Source organism: Pangasianodon hypophthalmus, chromosome 6 (genome assembly GCF_027358585.1).
Source record: "Pangasianodon hypophthalmus isolate fPanHyp1 chromosome 6, fPanHyp1.pri, whole genome shotgun sequence".
Taxonomy (NCBI): Eukaryota; Metazoa; Chordata; class Actinopteri; order Siluriformes; family Pangasiidae; genus Pangasianodon; species Pangasianodon hypophthalmus.
This window is the reverse complement of record NC_069715.1, coordinates 10146892-10168212: the sequence shown is the minus strand read 5'-3', so window position 1 is coordinate 10168212 and position 21321 is coordinate 10146892. Positions and strand designations below refer to the sequence as shown.

The window sequence follows — 21321 nt, the reverse complement described above, 5'->3', positions numbered from 1 at the left end:
TAAAAAGGGATAAATTTCTCCATCCAACTACTGCACTAGTTCCTCAACCACATGTGACTGTGTGACAATGACTGAGTGGAACAGTCAAAAACCAAACATGAAAATAAGGTGTAACGTGGATTTATAACTGTGATGTTAAATAACAAAGAGAAACTAAAATGCCAAGGCTTGGAGTCACTGAAAATGTGCCCGTTTGGGGTCGACTGCTCAAAAAGTTTGGGAAGACCTGGCCTAATCAGTTCAGTCTAGTCTGGCCTAGTCAACATAAAAATGGGACTGGGCAGGACATTAGAGTTGGAACATTAGTGGATTAGGTAATAAATTTATGATTTGTCCACCTTTGATGAAAGAGCAATCAAATTCTACTATTCTGTCAAATTTCCTTAAGTATGAGGAGCAACTCAGATCCAATATCCTTGATGCATGAAAAATATGGTGCGTCCAGAAGAAGTAGCCTTTTCGAGTGTCCTTAATTTTTTTTTTACTTTGTTGATAACAGATGATAGGAGCATTTTAACCAGTAACAATATTTACATGAAACATTATACATATATTAGGGATTTTCCGATTTAACCCTACTATACACCTAGACACAGCAAACATTACCATCTTGCCCTCCACACCCTTGCACTCCTCTTTCTGTTTATTTAACTTGCTTTCAGTCAACACAGAGATGCAGTTGCATGGCTTTTCCTTGACATCCCATGTCTGTTGGACTGTCGCTGAGAGGTAGACAATGGCTGTGGGGATCATTCAGTTCTGTCTCATTAACAGTCGCGTCCAACCACAGCCAAACCCATCAGGCGAGAACAGAATAGAACAAGAGAAAACAGAAGGCAGATCAACCTGCACACACTCAGTCACCTGTGTGATAAAAGCAACCAGTCTTGGGTGAAATGCAGTCCATATGCCAGTGTGTATGCTCATGCTTAATAGCAGAATGAGAGTCATTCCCAGTGCAAGGGCTCCATGAGTGATATAATGATCTAGTAAGGAAACACATAAGTGTTTTTATTCCTGACTACAGTTAAATTGCGAGCCCATTTATGAGTCAATCATTTGATGTTAAACCAGGTCTGTGGATTTATAGCACAGTAAAAAAACTGTCAAAGACACTGGTTGAGCTTTTTGTTTGGAAGTTTATTGGACACATTTCAGGTTGTGAATATACCCGTGAATGGGATTTAGATAGTAAGATAGTTAATAAGAGTTTGTTGGTTCAAATCTTGACATTATTAAATTATTAAATACGAATAACTGTGACAGACACCAAAATCTGAAAGGGCTACATGCACTCAGGGCTATGACATAGGTCTGTTTCGAAATAGGGCAAATCTTTTGTCTCTTGTAGCATTGTTTACATTCGGCAGTACAACGTCTAACATTTGCTTTTCTCAGTCTTATAACAGTGTCATGGTGTTGGGCTAACGTTAGCTTGGGTGTTCATTTCTATTAATAGGTATTTAGGTTACGCTGCAGACAATACATATGATATAGCGTCATTGCCATTATAGCCAGAACAGATGTGCCGCGTTGGTTATAGTGCGGAAGTATTTGAGCAAGTAGCCTATTCTCTTTTTCTCTTGTTTTCACTATACTTTGGTTCTTTTGTTTTCCTCCACTGTATGAGTGAGTCCCATGTAAAACATACATAGAACAAGAAAGCTGATCCACATATGCATATTAATAAGAAAATATCTGCAATGTCAAAACTAATCTGTATATCTGCCTCTGAGCTGAGTTTTCTTGGCCCTTGACATCCTTGCCTGCGAGTACATTTCCCAGATTATTTTAATTAGTCATAAACAAAGATGACTTTAAATAATACTTTAATATGGATACTTGGAAAAAGTGTTCTTATCCTATTTCCACTGAGTAGTAACTGGAAAATGTTCTCCATGCAGTGATCATGGTATCTACCTATAAATAAAAAAAGTCAATTTCAGACAAACAATGGCAAACTACAACTCTCACCAAAACAAACCAAAAAAGTAAACGTGTGGCGGTGTGGGAAAACCCAGTGCAAGTCGGTGCGGCTGAATTCTGGAAAACAGGCAAAAATGTAGAAAATTTGATTTTGACCAAAATTTGACCAAAGAGTTTTTCTGTCAGTAATAAACTTAATGTCAGTAATACACTGACAGTACTATACTTTCAGATATATATTTTATATAAAATGATATGGAAATGTTTTTATTTAGGCTACTTTTTGCAAGCGCAAGGAGCCAAACGCAGTGGTAGAAACAGTATACTGTAGGTAGGCAGGGCATGTTTCAGTGGAAATGGGAGCTTTAAAATAGTTAATTGAGACACAAAGGAAAAAATTGGATGTTTCCAGAACTATATATAGTACAAAATGTCAAAATTTCACCATGTAAAGGGTTTTCTCAGGCCGCCACACAAGTTACTAAATTACTGAACTATTCAAGTAACGCCATATCAAGTGAAATGTCTATGCAGCACTCCTGCTCTGTGCTCTTTACACATGGATAGCTGACTCCATCGTGCCTGTGTTCTGGAAGCCAGTTTTCCCTTTCCGCATGACCTCTTCAAGGATAAGCCACATCAATCCAACAGACAGGCTATTGCACATGCTGAGAAGGAGGAAGGAATAAAAGAGGTGTGAATGTACAGCCATCACTCACAGCAGAGAGCAGGCAATCATGGTGGCCCTGCTGGAGTTCTAACAGATGCTTAAGTAGACACAGGAGAACCACAGTGACACTCAATCAGGCAATTTATAGGAAACTGCTTATAGGCAGCTACGAATAAAGTACTTCTTTTGATGAGATGGCTAACATCAAGGTACAATGGTGCCTAAATTGAGTTAATAATACCCCTAGGATGGTGACACAATCAGTACTTATTATTCACTAGTAGCTGATCTTGAGGCACAAATTTCTTTTAGGAGTCTATAACGCAAATTGTGACAAAAATAGATTTAGATAATGCAATATTATCATTGCAGGGTGGAATAAAGGAAGCAGACCATGGTGTTTTATGATTTATAGGCTTAGGGCACCTCAACACAAACTCCTCACCCATCTGCTCTGAGTCAGTAGGGTTACGAGAATAACCAAGAATCTCCTCCTTGTTAGTCATTCTCCATGACACACACTGAAGACATAATTTTTTCCTTCTTATACATATGAGACAACTGTCTCATAATCATCTGGCTCATTGATTATGAAGGAAGCAGAATGATAAAACAAATGCAAACCCTCATTATCCAATAATTAATGAAGCCAGAGCTATTTAATGAACACAATTTAAACTGATTACCCAATTTTAAGTAAAAGGATCAAACAATCATCCAGAAAAAAAATAATTATTTTAATATCTGTACTGCAAAGTGACTACAGTGAAACTAAATAAAGATTTAAAAAAAAATAAAAGCAGTGAATTACACTGGACTGTGGAAAGAACTGTTTATGAGCATATGATGGAATCATTCATAATAACAAAACAATTCTAATTGGGAAAAGATGTTCCTTTCTGCCTTTGTAAAGTGTATAAAAGCCAAAAATTGAATTAGGGATAAGTCAGCGAGCAGCAGTGTTAAAGCACAGATATAATGCCTGCTGTCTGAACATCTAATAAGAGCCACACGAGCAGAAAACCTTAATGGGTCCATGAATAAAGGGCCTTTTTGCCAGACCACTTTGCAGGGCTGCTGGCGAATCTCCCACTCAGCAGCAGGCCATGGAAATCTACAGCAGCCAGAGATATAAATGATTACACTCTCTGCCTCAGCTTGTCATCCAGAACAAAGAAAGAAAAAAATGAAAAACTGAAGGGAGAGAGAGAGGGAGAGATTTCAAAATCAAGCCAATCTTGCATTAGCCCATCTGTTTTCCCCCAGTGCTGCAAAGCTAACTCCTTCCACCCCACTTTCTAACTAATAAACGTCATATTAAAAGAGTTGTGGTTTACTTGGACAAGCATAAGAGCTTCCGAAAAAGTTTTTAAATGAATAGAAATGAGGAGAGGAGAAGGTGATAGACTTTTGGACTGATGCATATGGATATAGTTAAGTGTCCCTTGAGAACAGAAGGAATATCTAAAGTTTAAAGCAGACATTTGTAGCATTTAAAGATGCCAAATGCAGGGTTTATATAGAGGCTACAAAAAGAAATTCAGGGTCTTTTCATGCATTTTGGTTTTGTTTGTTTTGAAGACCTATTGCCTCTGTAACCATAATGACTAATAACACTAGCTGCACTAGTCATGGTGGCTCAGTGGTTAAGGCGCTGAGTTACAGATCAGAAGGTTGTGTGTTCAAAGCCCACCACCAAACGGCCATGTTTGGGTTCTTATAGGCCCTTCGCATTGTGCTTAGTTGTATCCTACATCAGCCCAATGAGCAAATGTACTGGATTATGAGTTATTTTACACTATGTAAGATATTACTGTAATCTACTGTATATATGTTTTACAGTTGTTTACTGTGAGTTTTACAGAATTTACAGCAATTTTTCACAGTGTGTGTTCCCTTTTAAGTCTGGATCCTCACAAGGGTTCTTCCTCATGTCACCTCACAGAGTTTTTCCTTGCCACTGGATCAGGATCGCCTGATCCAGATTCCTTGCCATGTAGATTTCTGTAAAGTTGCTTGGTAACTTGGTTGTTAAAAGCACTAAACAAATAAAATATATATTGGTGTATTTTACCAAAGAAGTTCATTGCTCATTCAACAAACATGTATGTTTTACAACTTTTACTCGCATCATGGATGTGCTTTTTATATTTAAGAAGCTGTCATCATTCTCAACCACGCTTAAATACACGTGCATTTTCAAGTCATCACAATCAAACCTTCAACCAACCTTGTATTAAACTTTCAAGTGACATTAGCCATTAAGCATGCTCTAGGAGAGTTAGAATCTAAATTTGGCTGAGAACCCAGATTTCTGCTATAAAAATGGAAACCATGCAGATGTTTCATGTAGAACAGAGTACAGGCTGGAAGTAGTGTCTCCAGTGGAAATAATATACTATATTCCCACACTTAAATAAAGTATCTAATGTAGTACTTCTGTCTAACATATGTGGAAGTACTACAGTGATATACTGAAAAAGGGGCATGTTTATTCTCCCATTATATTACTTGATTGCTCATATTACTAATCCATGACCAACGACAAAAACAATCACTTTACAAGGCTATTCAGTAACTCATAGATAATTATGTAGGAATAAAGCATGAATAAGCAATAAATATTGAGTCTTATACCGTATACCTCAAGGAGAACTATCTAACTAGTCATTATTAATTGACTTATCATGTGTTTGACTTTACAATACTGTTCCAGTTCATCATTAACTCCTTTGGAAGGACACAGTAACACTTCCGTTATTAGCTAACATACTCTATACAAATTACTTATTAAATCGGTAATATTTGGAAAAGATATCTCAAAGACTATAGAAGTAAGAAATCTTCACAGAGTGATGTATTCACTGAAACAAGTGATTCAGTGACTCAGTAAATATGACAAAAACAAATCTGTGATTTTTACACAAAAAAAGCTAATTATTATAATTATTCAAATGCTTTAAGGTCTGTACTAAATTAAGTATTGTAAAGTGTTAACAATAGCAATTTCCACATATAGCATTAGAGAAATATATCACAGCACTGGAGCTCCAAAAGCAGTGATCCATTACAACTATATAACATCAGGACACACTTTACATGCCAGTAGCACTGACATCCCACATTGACAGTGTGAGTGTTACCATAAATTAAAACACCTAAATTAGTATTTCCTGTCAGCAGTTTAAGGACATCAATTATGAAGCATTCCTGAAGCAGACGTAAATCATACATCTCAGCCAAAGAGGAAAGCCGCACTGCAAACGGAAACCAGTCACTGACAGAAACAGCATTCAGGAAGGAAGGCTGTGTTTACATCTCACGTCAGCAGCAGGGATTGTGAGAAAATCTCTCTGACTTTTTTGAATTGTCTGGATTTGTGCAGGAATTTTTTTTCTCAGTACATATTACAAGTAACCTATAATAGCTTATAGCAAAAAAATTTACATAGAATTTATAAGTAGATTATAACTTGATTATAACTTTGATCATAATTGACTATAACCTCAAATCAAACATTGTTTTGGAGTTGCTGGTCAGTTCTTTGAACCAATTAGTAGGTATTTGAGGACATTAATCTATGTAAAACTGTTTCAGCGCATTTATATTTAACATAATGCCACAGCACTTTAATGAGATTGAGGTCACCTCTCTAACGTTCTTCTGTTTGAGCCACTAAGTTGTTGATTTAATGGTTTTTTGATCATCTTCATGCCAGACTATGGGTTTTGAAGACTTCAGATGAAATAACTGTGCATAATGCTGTAAAAGCTTTCTCTTTTATCTGGATGATTAGCGAAATATTTATTAAATAATCAGCAGAACTGTAGCTCTCCCTTCCACACTGAGTGTAAATATAAACAAATGTCAGTATCTGTCTCCGGCTGTTTTGAGTCGAGTTAAGAGAAAGAATTAAAAAAAAAAAAACAACCTAAAAGAATCTAATAAAAGATTGTTTTTCCTGCAATGTGATTGCAGAAAGGGCTGAATCATGTAAAAGCCTCTTAATAGCAGCCTAGAGGTTTATTCACCTTCTAGCTATTAATCCCCCCTTAGAACTTTGAATCAAGTATTGAACATAATTCTAACTTTCATGAGAAATGAATAAAAAACTGAGAATAAATAGATATATTGAAGCTGGACATTTTCTTAATATTGCAAGTAATTTTAAAATTACAGAGCATATAAACTAATCTCCACGATGCATGATATTTGTGATAAACAAGTAACCAAATCCAACAAGATTTGGTGGCTATAATACAGTAAATATAACCTAAAATATATTATTTAAATGCAGAAATTTTGATGTGTCATAATCTGATGCTTTTAATTTTTTGGTGTAAATATTTTGGTATAAAATTACATACATTTATTCTCATGTAAATAATATATAATGTTTTAATTCCAAGGATTTGATATCTTCTGATAGCTGCTCCCGTTAGGGCTCGCCACAGTGGATCACTCGTCTCCATTACAGAAATCCAGCTTATGATCCGCATATTTGATTTGGCACAGGTTTTGACACAACCCTCTCATTTTATCTGGGCTTGGGACTGGCACTGAGAGTGCACTAGCTTGAGCCACCCCAGTGGCTGGGTTTGATGCCCAGCATGGGCTGAGATTAAGAGATCACAATCCTGAGATTAAGAGTCTCATGCTCTACCAACTGAGCTAGCCATTGGTAAGGAATATAAATCAATGCAGTGAAGCCTTGTATAAGCACAGTCCCAAAAACAACCCTTTTCACTCAAATAATAACCCATTCTTTTTTTGTTTTTTTTTCCCAATAAAACAAAATGTTTTGCTTTTGTACTCTTAAAAGTAGATGTACATTATCATTTAACTCCCATGTGATGGCTAAATCTAGATTATGGCCCTGAATGTGGGTTTGCAATTGAAAACATTATTTTTGGCCTCGTGCTCTAACGCTAAGCCCTAAAGCTTTCTTTTTATATAAATACAGACTTTTGCAGAGGATGAATGCTTTAGAAGTCTTAGATTGAAATACGCCTGAAAGTGTATGGTGGCAATACCTGTACGAGAAAGCACGATATTGTGTGAGGTGCTGGAGATTTGTATTGTTGACCCAAGTTCAATTTGCTCGGCAGTGTATACTGCTGAAACTCATTTCAGACCACCACTGTGAAATACAAAACCCTTCAGCTGAACTCCCAAGTGTCACTATTACCTGCCACAATGACAAGGGTTCAAGAGCTCTACTGATTTTCCTGTTTATGCATTTGGTCTGCCTTACCCCCCCATCCATTAATACACATTTCCTTTTACACAAGACATACAATCTTCTATAAAAGCTAACAGACATACAAAAAAAGAAACTCTGTTTTTATTCATATGTAAATAACATATGAATTATTACATATAAATATTATCTCTTTTTTATTTGTACCAGACATAACCATGCACAACTGGGGTTTAATATATCAGAGCAGGTGATATAAAATATAATCCTCCCTGATGTATGATAAATCTCAACGACTGACACTAAAAAGCCTATTAATCACAATGTAGCTAATTAAGCATAGGCATAATGAGAACCCCCTGTGGCTGACAACACTGAACTGAAATGCTAGCTCACGGATTGCTTCTTCAACAGTGCTGACAATCGGCCACCTCATACTGTTATTCTAAGACACACACAGAGGCCCAGCTTGAAAGAAAACACTCACATAAAGAAAAGGAAAATTAGAGGTTTAAGTGTTCCAGAGGACGCTAAATGAAGCATGTTATAGAGTTTGCTAAGTCTGGCATTGACATTTCACACCTGTACACACTTCAAGCAGACCCATTAATCTACATCAGCAAATAATTCACAACCTGATGCCGGTCATCTGTGGCAAAACCTCTTTTCTAACACTAGGCGTCAATTTACTTAATAAAGCATGCCATTTGTAAAGACATATTTATGAGGGGGCAAATCAGTAGCTTAGGCGCCCAGACGGGCAGATTTAGTGTCCAGGGTTATGAGTATTTTTTATATGTAGATGCCCAGGGGCCAAGCAAGATTAACAACCAGAAAAAGAAAAACAAAAAAACTACTTTTGCAAAAAAACAAGTTTTCATTTGGTATATTTAAAAATGATGCACTTCATGGTGGTGCAACGCACTTCGATGCTGTAACTATAGTGCGAGCTATTCATTACAAATCCCACCACCTGCCGCATTACTCACATCAGCCAAGGTGCAATGTGGCTGATAGTTGAACATTTTTTTTCTAATCCACATGAATTAACATGTCTGACAGACAATCAGACAAAGCTGTCATACAGCTTGCCTATTCTAAATAATGTCAATCTGCTTTCAAACATATCGAGAAAAAACCCAAGATGCTAACCAGACTCGAATATCTTTTACATGTGATGGAAGGACAAAACACCAAATCTCTTAACTGAAACGCTGGCCAATGACTTGCTGACTTTTTGTTGAGTGCGCAAACACAACATGCTTCATTAGAAACTACATTAGCGGTGGATAGTTATATGATACAAATATGATATACTTGTTCATTTCCCTTAGTCTGTACTAAAGCAAACTAGCTTATTATATGTTTTTATCTTATGTCAGCTACCAATTTTTGGGTAGTCAGTTAGGCTCCCAGGCAAGCAGCTGACACAAATGCATTTTTGGACAGATCCAAATATGTTTAAGTGTTTAGCAAAGCCTCTAGTAACACAACACAACAAGTTGCTGACTTTTTGTCGACGGCACAAACACAATGTGCTACCTTAAAAAATTTGTTAGAAGATAATGATCAGATTATTGTTTATTTCACTTGGTCTGTATTAATGCACTAAACTACTAAGCTAGCAAACTAGCTTGCCATATGTTATTACATTATGTCTTCTATCACATTTCTTCCTAGTCAATTTGGTTTCCGGGCAACCAGCTGCTCTAAATATCAAGACACAAATGCATTCTTGGAAAGATTTTAATATTTAGCAAAGCCTACAGTAACGCAACACAATGCAACCCCAAAATTATGGAGCAAATGACCCAAGACTACCCGGCAATAAAAGGCACTCTGCCGCCTTCACATACTCTAATGGATTATTAAAGCTCTGTCAAATATGGTTTATATCAGTGGGACAGAAAGGATCAGCTGTCTGCAGCATACTGGCTTTCACAACAGTCTGTAGGGGTGTCAGGGCTTGCTATTGCGAGAGACAATTTTGCTCTCACGGTAGGTAAAATACGATTGTTGCGCTGAAGGGCATTGAATTATGTTGAGTAATTCACTTTTGTTTTTTTAAACAGGCTCAAGCATGTCCTCCCCAGCATGCAGAAGCATATTCTCCAAGCTCCTCCCTGCCAAACTATCATCAGGCACTAACATTAAAGTAAAGCGCCCAAACTCACATTCAAAGCCCAGGACGGCAGAAAAGCACAAAAGGTACCGTTTAGTCAGTTGTTTAATTACTGCAGTGAGGTGGTTATTGTAATGAAAAAGCCAAGGCTTTGTTCACACACACAAAGTGCTTTTGACTAGAGCCTGGGCACAGAAGGAGCTGAGTGATGACTGTGGCTTGCCAATGAGTCCCCCTTATGTGCCATTAGATAAAGAGCATTCAGGTAGTGAAGATGGTTCTCCAGGGTGCTATACACTTCTGCAATACACTGAACTCTCTTTCAGCTCCATGTTCATTGGGACAGAAAGCTTCAATGTACCAATCTACATTAGAATTATAATGTGATGTTACCTGTAGAATGCATACAGTACATTCACTCATTCATCTCCAGAAACTGATTTATCACGATCAGGATAACGGTGGATCTGGAGCCTGCCCAGGGATGTGAAAATACACCCTGTATGGGATGCCAGTTTATCGCAGGGCACCATGCATACACACTCACACACTTACACCTAGGTGCAAGTTAGAGTAGACAGTCCACCTACAGAGAGGACAGGTAAAAATTACACGAAGACATTAACCCAGGCTCATGATTGAACCAGGGACCCTGGAGTTGTAAGGCGACAATGCTCCCTGCTGTACCACACCAGCAAAACACAAATCTTATCTGTTTTCTATAAATATTATGTATATAGCACATTTAAGAATAGAGATTGTCACACAGCAGCTGTACAGAAATCCGGATATAGACAATTACACACTATAAAGAGCACAGCATTTTAATTTTCTGGAATTCAAGGTCAAAATATATCGCACAGGTGAAAATCTGAAACTATATTAACTACATGTTTGGAGAGTGAATGGAGAGTACCTTTAAAACTCATTTAACTGTACTTAATTAGACCCAAAATATACAATACAAAGGTATATTTTCCCAGGTTAAAGATGCATACCATACCATAGTACTAACAGCACCACCCCAGTGACAAGAAATGGTATAGTTCAGCACTTTTTTGAGTGTGATCAGCATTCACTAAGATGTAACAGCACTAGAAGTGTTTGTCAAAGCACTTTAATATTTTATTTTAACAGAAAAGTTCTCGCCCTATTGTCAGGACATCACAAGATTAAATTAAGGAGATTAGGGAGAAAATGGGGGAAAAATAAAATAAAAATAAAAATTTAGCCATTAATGGGATGATTCATTATTTATGTTGAAAAAAAAAAATTGGCCATTTTTATTATTAATCTCTACACAATACCAAGCACTCTGCTCTAAAATCATTGTTTGCATTTTGAACTTTGAAGTCTGCCCCACAAGCCCCTGTATAAGCTGTTACTACAGAAACAATAAAATATTATCACTTTTCTGATCAGAATCAAATCCGAATTGAGAACTCAACAGTGCTATGGTATAGATTATTTTAGGTGATGATTAATTGCACAAAATGGTGCATTAAACTGTTTAACTATACCGGTGCAAGCAGTTTTCCCTGACGTCAAAGCAACTACACTACATTTCCAATGCTAAGGTCTGCTAGGTCTGGCTTGAGTTGCGTAAATTATTCTGCTGCCTGTGACACCCTCCTTTGCACCCTAGCACACATCTCCTATATAAACTGTCACACAGATTTTACCTGCACTGTTGGAGAAGAAACAGAGAAGGACATGGCCATGGGACCTTTGACCCTATGAGTGTGTATCTTAGTTTTCATTGTTCAAGCTCCCCTCTATAATGATCTCATTCCCACTCCATAAACCAGCACCCTTCACAGTGTACCCTTGCATTCCATGATATGATGGAAACCTGTTATGGACTATAAAAGTCTCACTTCTCTCTAATCAGTACTAGCATGTGTTCTGAATTACACATTCATACAGCCTTATGGGTGTCAAATAGACCAGGTGGCTCATGGAATATCTTCCAAGTCTGTGTTAACCAACTTTATACGTCTTACTGCTTCAGTCTGCATCAAGGCGTGGTTAAGTGTATCAAAACCTTGTACTTTATATTACATTAGAATTGACAAACTAACAAAGTTTCTATGTAATATTACAAAGCCTACACAACTTCATTTTCCTGTCCTGGGTTCATCCCTATTCTAGTTAAATGCACGGCAGAAAGATACGTACATTCACGTTTGTTTTGATTGCCTAGCCATTTCCTAGCCTTGATTTCAGACTGCTGATAGCAAACAACATGAGTAACGCAAACTACCGTCCATGACAGAGGCTTCCTGGCAGTGTAGATAAGGTTTCAAAATGACTAGTCAGAAAATTCCCCAGAAAAAAACAAAAAAAAAACAACAAAAGGTCACAGAGGCAAATAAGATTAAGATTTATTTAACCATATACTGCAAACAGGGTAAAAGGTTAGTCAGTATCTGTGCAAGAAGACGTTGATATTTAATCCATCAGGTCAAACCTACACGTATGTGGATATTTCTGAAAACATCATTTTTTGCTCTGCATTTTCGCATCAAATCCACATGAAAATGGTGTTTTGGGTCAATAAAGCTTTTCAAAAATGTTTTCAAACTCACTATTTCACTGTTTGTGACCTTCTCATGCTACACAATGTAATTAACAATATAGCTATCCATGGATAATCTGTGGTACCGCAGTGTGGAACTTGAGGATGAGTGCCCCCTGCCCCTACCTCAGTAATATGTTTCAATATGCTGGAGAAAGCAAAGACTCGTAGCAACTTTTTTACTTCCACTTGAGTAATATTTTTTGCGTGATACTTGAACTTTTAACTGAGAAAGAATTTGACACTTTATCTTTATTTGACGCTTTATCTTAAGTATAACTTCACAGTACTTTTTCCAGCCCTGGTTGTGTCCTAGGACATTCATAACCGCTTTATCATAACCGCTGACCAGGAGTTGCTGCATTGTAATCTGTCATTTCTTATTTGATAATGTGTTTACAACTTAATTTCACTTTCTTTTATTATTACACCCTTGTGCTGAGGTGTCAGAACATGATAAGTGGTGTACGGCTCCTGACGCTTCCGCTCTTGTGGTACAAACCATACAGCAAACAGAGATTCTGAATAAGACCTGGATGAACTAGCAGCAGGTGGGACAATTTGCAATCTGTGATTGGTGGAGCTACAGAGTGCATTTCAGCATTTCGCCTTCTCTACTGCTCAATACACTGGCTCTTAATGTTATTCTTCACGCAGTTGACATAACAGTTTATGACATACTATCGCCTACTACTGGACTGGCATTCTCATGTGAACGTTTTCAAATCATTTTTGCAATTTGAAAGATATTTTTGTTTCAAAAACATCTTTAGGTGCAAGAGTCAATTTTTACAATTTCTTACTTGTACAAATAATCTTGAAGATATGTAAAACATGATCAGAAACATTCACTGACCACTTTATTAGGAACACCTGTACACCTGCACATTCATGCAGTTATCCAATCAGCCAATCATGTGGCAGCAGTGCAATGCATAAAATCATGCAGATACAGGTCAAGAGCTTCAGTTAATGTTCACATCAAACATCAGAATGGAGAAAAATCTCTGTGTGATCTCTGTGACTTTAACCGTGGCACAGTTGTTGGTGCCAGATGGTTTGGTTTGAGTATTTCAGAAATTGCTGATCTCCTGGGATTTTCACAACCAACAGTCTCTAGAGTTTAAACGGAATGGTGCAAAAAACAAAAAAACACTGAGTGAGCAACAGTTCTGTGGATTGAATCGCCTTGTTGATAAGAGAGGTCAGAGGAAAATGGCCAGATTGGTTCGAGCTGCCAGGAAGGATATAGTAACTCATATAATCACTCTTTACAACCATGGAGAGCAGAAAGGCACCTCAGCATGCACAAAACATCAAACCTTGAGGTGGATGGGCTACAACAGCAGAAGACCACATCGGGTTCCACTCCTGTCAGCCAAGAAAAGGAATCTGAGGCTATCATGGGCACAGACTCATAGAAACTGGACAGTTGAAGCTTAGAAAAAAAAATCACCTGGTCTCTGTCTTTATCTGTCCAGTTTCACTCCACTTTTCCCACATAAATAAGCCGGTGTGTAGATGTATAAATGTTTAAGCTGTGGCCTTTGCACAAGTGTATTAAGTGGCTGAGAAAACCCATTTGGAAAACTGATTTCTGGTCTAGAATGCTTGTGTTTGTGTTTGGATGTGTCTCTTGTCGGTCATTTTATAGACACTCAACTCCACAGGCCACCGCAGATCATGGGGCAGACCCACCCACCTAACTGTTAGAGAACTAATCTTACCATGCACCTTTAAACTCATAAGACCTTTATTTCTATTCCTTGTTCTTGTAACTACACACCTTTCCTATTGGTTTCACTATATTTACTGAATAATTCATAGTAATTACTGAATACTATGCTTTAAGATGAATAGCTGAATTATATGCTGGGGGTTTAAAGGTGTTAAAGCTAATCTCTTTAGTATTCGCTTGTCAGTATTATACTGATGATAGTATTAGAGTAACACATAATGGCCACAGTGGTTCTGGCCACATGCAATAGATCCAAGCAAACACTAAACCATTAAACACTGCAAATCTCTTTTACACCTTGAGGCTGCCAAATCATGAGGCCCGCCATCACTAGAATCAGCAAGACTGACTACGAAACTGTTTCATCTTGTACTATAGCTGCACGATATATCATTTGTTAATCGTTATCACAGAAGGTTAAAATGTGCAAATGAACGCTCTAATAAATATTTTATAGCGTGCCGTGAGAATCCTGTCCAATCCAATTTTCTGTATCTGTTTTGTTGAATCGCATGGCTCACATAAACCAAATGGAAATCATTTAGTCGAAACAATGCAGGCTTAAGCCATGTGATTGTACGAGTTTTCCAATGTGTTTTTAATGTACTGCACGGCACTTAACAATGGTTGGAACATAACTGCAATATAAAACTGTGTTCAATTTGTGCAGCTCTATCTTGTACAGTATCATACAATATTAATAAGTGTTATCTGGAGAACAACATTGTGCAATCTATAAGACACTGCAGCACTGCAGGCTTTCCGACATGATGAACACTCGGTTGGAAAAAGTTCATGGCAAAACATGTGAGCAGTTTCTGTGCATGGGCATGTCTGGCAAAAACAGTCAGACAAATAAAATACTTCAAACAGCCTGCTGGAATCAGTAAACCAGATGCCATCAACCACGAGGGATTAATGTTAAGACCCTCCGCTCTCTATCACACATACACAAAAACACACACACGTTCACTCTGCATGAATTAAAACAACAGGAAGCTACTAATCCAGGAACAGCATGCTATGCTTGTATGTATAAATAGATTTTGTTGATTAAACCCTATTCTTCATGTTGTTTTCCACTGAAGCCATTCTTATTCATAACTTACTCATAGTTACACAATGAACCATGTTTAATAGCTAAATTCAGCTTATTGATGAATGTTACATCACTTTTTGCTGACTGTGTTGTATTAAATCATAAGCTCCCCATTCATATTTATTAACTGTCTGTAGGCCTTTCACAGTTATGCAATTTGTGCTGATGATTAAATGTTATACACATAAATATAATTAATGTTTTAATTGTCTTTTTGTTAACTCCATGTCTCTTTTATAATATAATATAATATAATATAATATAATATAATATAATATAATATAATATAATAGTAGTGTAATAGTTTGCATCCACAGCCACTTTTACATACAGTATAAGAAAATAAAATGTTTGTTTGCCTTTTTGTGGCAAAGAGAAGACATAGTGCAAAACATCCATTTAAATGACTGAAATTTGTAAATAGGTAACTGGATAATAAAAAATGTGCTAAATTAAAATTGTGTGATGCTGTGCTAAATCTTGTCAACACATCTACTGAGAATGATCAAGTTACAACTCCACTAAATATGGCTGTTACTAATAATTTATTCATACTAATAATATGTTACTGTTAATTATTACTGTTAATTATTGTTACTGTTACTAATTGTTAGGCTACACGTCACTTCACTTCACTTAACAAATATTACTGTTAACAAACAGTGCCTTAAAGCTGTTGACTGAGAATAACGACTAAAACAAGTGATGGAAGAGATGGCATGCTCTCTCTCTCTCTCTCTCTCTCTCCTGTCAGTCACAGCGACACTAGCCAATCGTGACCCTTTGTGAGCTCATGTATGTGGAAGAGGGCAGATAGCACTTTCCTCTAACACTGCCCAGTGACACAGCATGAGCAGCAGTTCAAAAATGAAACCATACTTTGACATCTTTTTATTTCTTTTTGTCTTTGTTTTGTTTAGCCCCTCAAGCACATTTATACCAGCCATCCTTTTTCCAAAATATGTTGAGACTGCAGACGAATGAAAAATTTATTTAGCTACATGAATAAATCAAAAGATCACTAGACTAGGTAGGTTTAACTGACAAGAGCTACAACTGTTGGCAGCTTATTCATTAATTTATTCATTTATTTTGAGTCTAATTGTGTTTATATGTAGCATTTAAGCAATCGAATGTAACACTTATGTATTGTGTCCAAGGAGCAGTCTAATGTTAATATACAGCTTTATGCATGTAAAGGAATACAGACCTATAGAGAATATGATGTGTATGATAAGGAAAATAGCCATTATACCCATTATCATGCAGCCCCAGTATGTATAATGAAGTCTACAGCCTGTACACACTCCTCCAAAATAGAATAAGCATTGCATAGCATTAAGTCAAAACGGTCACAGTAGGTGTCTGCATTACGGACAAGACATCATAACTAGGTTACATGTCTGAGATGAATTACCAGCCACGCTAGTTGAGAACCAGCATTCTCACACACCACTATAGCATGTATTATCATTACAAAATGCCTAAGCAGGGAGTCGGCATTCGCTGACCACTCCAAATCTCCACAGAGTGACATCATTTATAATGAGCACACTTAACCCTCTGCAATGGGATTACACTCTACGATGACAGTTTGTAATTCAAGTGTGGCTGCCTATGTCATGTCATTTTCTAGATTTTTGTTCAGTCATGCTGGCAGGCCACAGTTTGTCCCAGAGACACAGAGGCTGTTGTTTCTGTCTGTGGCCAGAGCTCACTACACTGAACAGCCTGGCACTGCAGGCCTGCGCCAAACAAGTCAAAGGGAGAACAAAACTGTTGGTATAACACACAGCTCTGTCATTGTGGTCCCCTATCACTGGATCAGTGTGTGTATGTGTGGATTCCATTGGGTTAACTACAGAGAATGGGTACATTCCTGAACATCAGGGTAGAAAAATGTTATAACTGAGGCCCAGAAATGCCAGGTTCAGTATGTATGTTCCTATTTGATCTAAACAAAAAAAAAACTTCCAATTTGAAATTTCCCCTTGGGTATTATTAAATGATATGAAAAATTTAATATCCTGATCAGCATTAAATAAAATGCTTGCTACATTGTGATCTGATGACTCACGCTGGCATCAATCTCCCCCTAAAGCAGCCAAAATCAAGAGCTGCAAAACAAGTAGCCAAGGGGGTTGATTTGATTGCGCTTAGTGCCGGGTGTGGTGGGTTTAATGACAGGCTGCGCTGGTTTAAAGCAGGGGCATGATGAAGCAGATATAAACTCTATGGCTCATCCAGCTAAACACTGCAGACACGTGCCACATGAGCAGCTTAGGGCAGAGTCAGGAAATGGACGCTGACATCCCCCAGTGGAAGGCCTGAGAGGGCAGTAACCTGTAGGCTATATGCTCCTGGCGGGAAGTCGAACAGGAATGTAGGGTCATGAATAGCGGGAGTCAAGCTCCTCAATCCAAACTACCCTACTGTGTGACTAGTAGTGAATCCAATAGGATATAATGAAAAGTGTGCTCAAACATGGATAACTGTTATACCAGAAGTAAGAAAAATGGTGATTACAGACATTTCATTGATGGAAGAAGACAACAGACTTCCAATGGCATTAAATTACTTTTATTCACTTACCAAACATTTACATTCAAAGTGAGGATAAATATAATGCAATCATATAGTCAGGGAGCAGAAGGTTAAAGTTCATGATTAAGATCCTAACAGAGGCTCGTTGTCAGTGGCAAGGGAAAACTCCTTGAGAAGACATATGGAAGAAACCTCAAAGGCAAACAGTAATATGTTTCCATTTTAAATTTGGCAGTTATTGTATAGAATATATAAAATCGCACCATGAATACTGTCCACATTTTTAAATGAAAATGAAAAGCTAATTTTCAAAATTTATGTGCACTCAAGTGGAACAAATTGCAAATGCCTGATTGACAGAATTTTCCAATTACAATATGTATCTGAAAAAGGCCTAGAGTATACTGGTGAATTTCAAAATTTTATTGGAAAATTGAGCCAACAATCTGTAGGCTTCTGTCGCCACATCTCACCATAAAATACTTAAGTGGCTTGGATTGGAAAATGTCACATCCAATATAACATGGATCCAATACGGGTAATAAGATTTACTAAGATGTGGAGCTAAGCCCCATAACTGACATCCAGTTATAAATTTCCCTGAAAATTGTTAATTACATAACTTCTTAAAAAAGAGTGAAAGACACCTATGTATATCGCACTGTCCTGGCTTTATAAAAATAAGCTTTAAAAAAAACTGTCACTCATAACACAATAGCAGGCTTACTTCTCAAATTCACACTGACATCAGCATTCCAGTGGAGGACCGATATAGCACTAACTGTTTCAGTTTTCTAAGAGGTCTGTCATGTGACACCCCTGCTATCCAAAATGATCAGCAATGCCAGCAATGCGAAGGATCTGAAAGTGATGATATTCACTACTGAAGTGCTCTAAATGAAGACATTTGTGAAGAGTGGACTGAAATTGGCCTGAAAACTGAGGTCTGCTAAAACAAACAAACAAATAACATTCTCTGGTCTATATCATTCATTACTTGTTGCTCAGCTGGTAAAGAATTTACGTTTTTAATTCCTACCATGTAATGTCTGTGTGTCTGTGGGTTCAGACATTCAGCAATATGAGTTTGAGGTTTTTGAGTCACCTGTAATTAGATAGTCTGGCAATGTATGACCAAAATTAACTTGTAAGTACTAGTATTCTAACAATATTTACAATGTTTAAATAAATATCTATAATGTAGACAATTATTATTATTATTATTATTATTATTATTATTATCTATAATTTAGACAAAAATACAAACAGCAGTCTATACTGGTATACTTGTAAATGTTGGTATTCTAACAATATTTACTTTGAAAAAGTCTGTATTTTATACTGGAATACTGGTACTGATACTTGTAAGTACTGGTATTCTAAAACCAGTAATATTACATTGGAAAAAGTCTATATTTTATACTGGTATACTGGTATTTGTAATTAGTGATATTCTAATAATAATATTTACATTGAAAGATGCAGACAAAAAAAAGAGAAGAGGTTTATTTGGTATACTGGTACTTGTAAGTACTGGTATTCTGATACTATTTACTTTGGAAAAAGTCTTTTTTTTTTTTTTATCACCATAGTGGTAGCTGTAAGTACTGGTATTCAAACAAAGTTTACTTTGAAAAATGTTGACAAAACAAAAAACAAAAAGAAGTACACTGGTACTTGTAATTACTGGTATTCTGACCATGTTTACTTTGAAATATAGACAAGTAGCTATGTACTAGCATTCTGCAGCAAACTGGACTTCATTCCCATCTAACTACAGACATTCAGCAATCAATAAGGAACTTAAAACCATACAGGAGAAAGTGTAGTGTGTTTTAACTCACAGGTATTCTTTACATAAAAAAGCCTTTCTGTTTGAATTCTGTCTTTATTCGTAGACTAATTCTTTTATTCTTCATATTGTGGTATTTGTCAGAGCCAAAATATCCTGAGGCAAAACAAAACGTTAGCCTGAGTCAGAATATCAACAGCAAAGTTTGAAACAGAAATGCTGTCCTACCTGCTTACAGTCCTCCTAAAATGACTTGTAGAGGTGCTGTCAGACACAAATGACGCCAATTAAATTAAAAAAATTAAAATAAAGTCTGTTTGGCTTTCATAAAGTTCGACAAACTACTCGAATAAACTAGTAGTGAGCTGGGAATCCGCTTTCAGTTGGTCCCGGTAAAGCTAGTGAGTAAGTGCAGGCTACTTTACACAGTAACATCTGATTCTCCCACACGGCTCTGCTGAATCCTCTTCCAGCAAAACTGCGAGCCCGGGACGGGGGTTTGGAAGCGGAAATGAAAAGCGCAACAAGAGAAGGTTTAGGCTGTATCCAAAATGACGCCCATCTTCCTATCTACGTGCACTTCTTGGAGAACTGGATAACAGCTTCTCCGCCCTATGTAGGGCACTAACTCTCCAATACCGAGTTGTTTGGACTCCAACGTTCACTAGACTGTTGTGACTTTATCTATTAAGAAAAAAAGGCAAATAACTATACAGCTAAACTCATTTATCTGTTAATAAATATAAGGTTTAACATTTTCAAATGATGAATTTGAGATTAAAGTCCATTTTAATTCACATATGTATTTAATCGCCTTTTTTTTTTTCTTTTAAGAAAGTACACACCGTAAAGGTAGACCAGGAGGTACTTCTGAAAAAAAAAAAAAATTCACATTCATTGGAACTTATAAGGAACTTACAATATTTTATCAAAAAACCCATGTCTGGTAGTCTGTCTCTAGAGTTTCTGTCTCATTTCCAAAATAAACCTTAATTTTAACATTCCTTGCAGCTTAAACTTACCTGAAAGGAATTTCCAGATGTTTACATTTTATCAAAGTCCCTTGTCTTTTCCCTCTATTTTCTCCCCTGCCAATTTACCACCCAACATCCAGTTCTCTCCTATCATGCGACAGCTACCACTGTGGAAGAGTGAAGGGGTGGGATGCTTGGGGGATGCTTCATCTAATACATGTGAATCAAGCCAACAGCATCTTTTAAAACTGCTGCCCATGCTGCATCACAGGGCAGTGTAACACGCTCGGAGGAAAGCGCTGTCCACCCTCTTCCGCATACATGAGCTCACAGACGCCAGCGATTGGCTAGTGTCGCGGTGACTGACAGAGGAGGAAGTGCACTATCCCTCCCACCCAGAGAGCACAGCCAATTTTGCTCCCTTGGCTGTGGGATCGTCAGGATTTGGACTCACAACATCCTGATAATAAAGTGAATGCTTTTCTGTTGCACCACTTGGGAGCCCAAATTAAAATGTATTTTTCACATTCCTTGCAACTTACCAATAAAGAACTAAAACTTCCGCATTTTATCAAAGACCCATATCTGGAATTCTGCCATCAGAGTTCCCCTTTGGCTTGTTTCCTTACATTAATATTGTTTCCAAGCCTATTCATAACTATTGTTACACTTCCTGCT

General features: G+C 37.2%; 1 protein-coding gene across 6 annotated transcripts in view; it reads right to left on the bottom strand.

Annotated features, from left to right (window-relative positions):
• The window catches only part of tspan9a (tetraspanin 9a), a 200005-nt gene extending 179295 nt beyond the window's left edge, over positions 1-20710 (bottom strand). For 3 of the 6 annotated variants that reach the window (XM_053235157.1, XM_053235158.1, XM_026927176.3), the window contains exon 1: positions 19898-20170. The gene's annotated coding sequence lies outside the window, so the exon portion shown is untranslated. Of the gene's footprint in view, positions 1-19897; positions 20172-20691 lie in introns of those variants that run through there. The other 3 variants (XM_053235160.1, XM_053235161.1, XM_053235159.1) reach the window with 2 other exon arrangements.
• Positions 20711-21321: the final 611 nt, after the last annotated feature.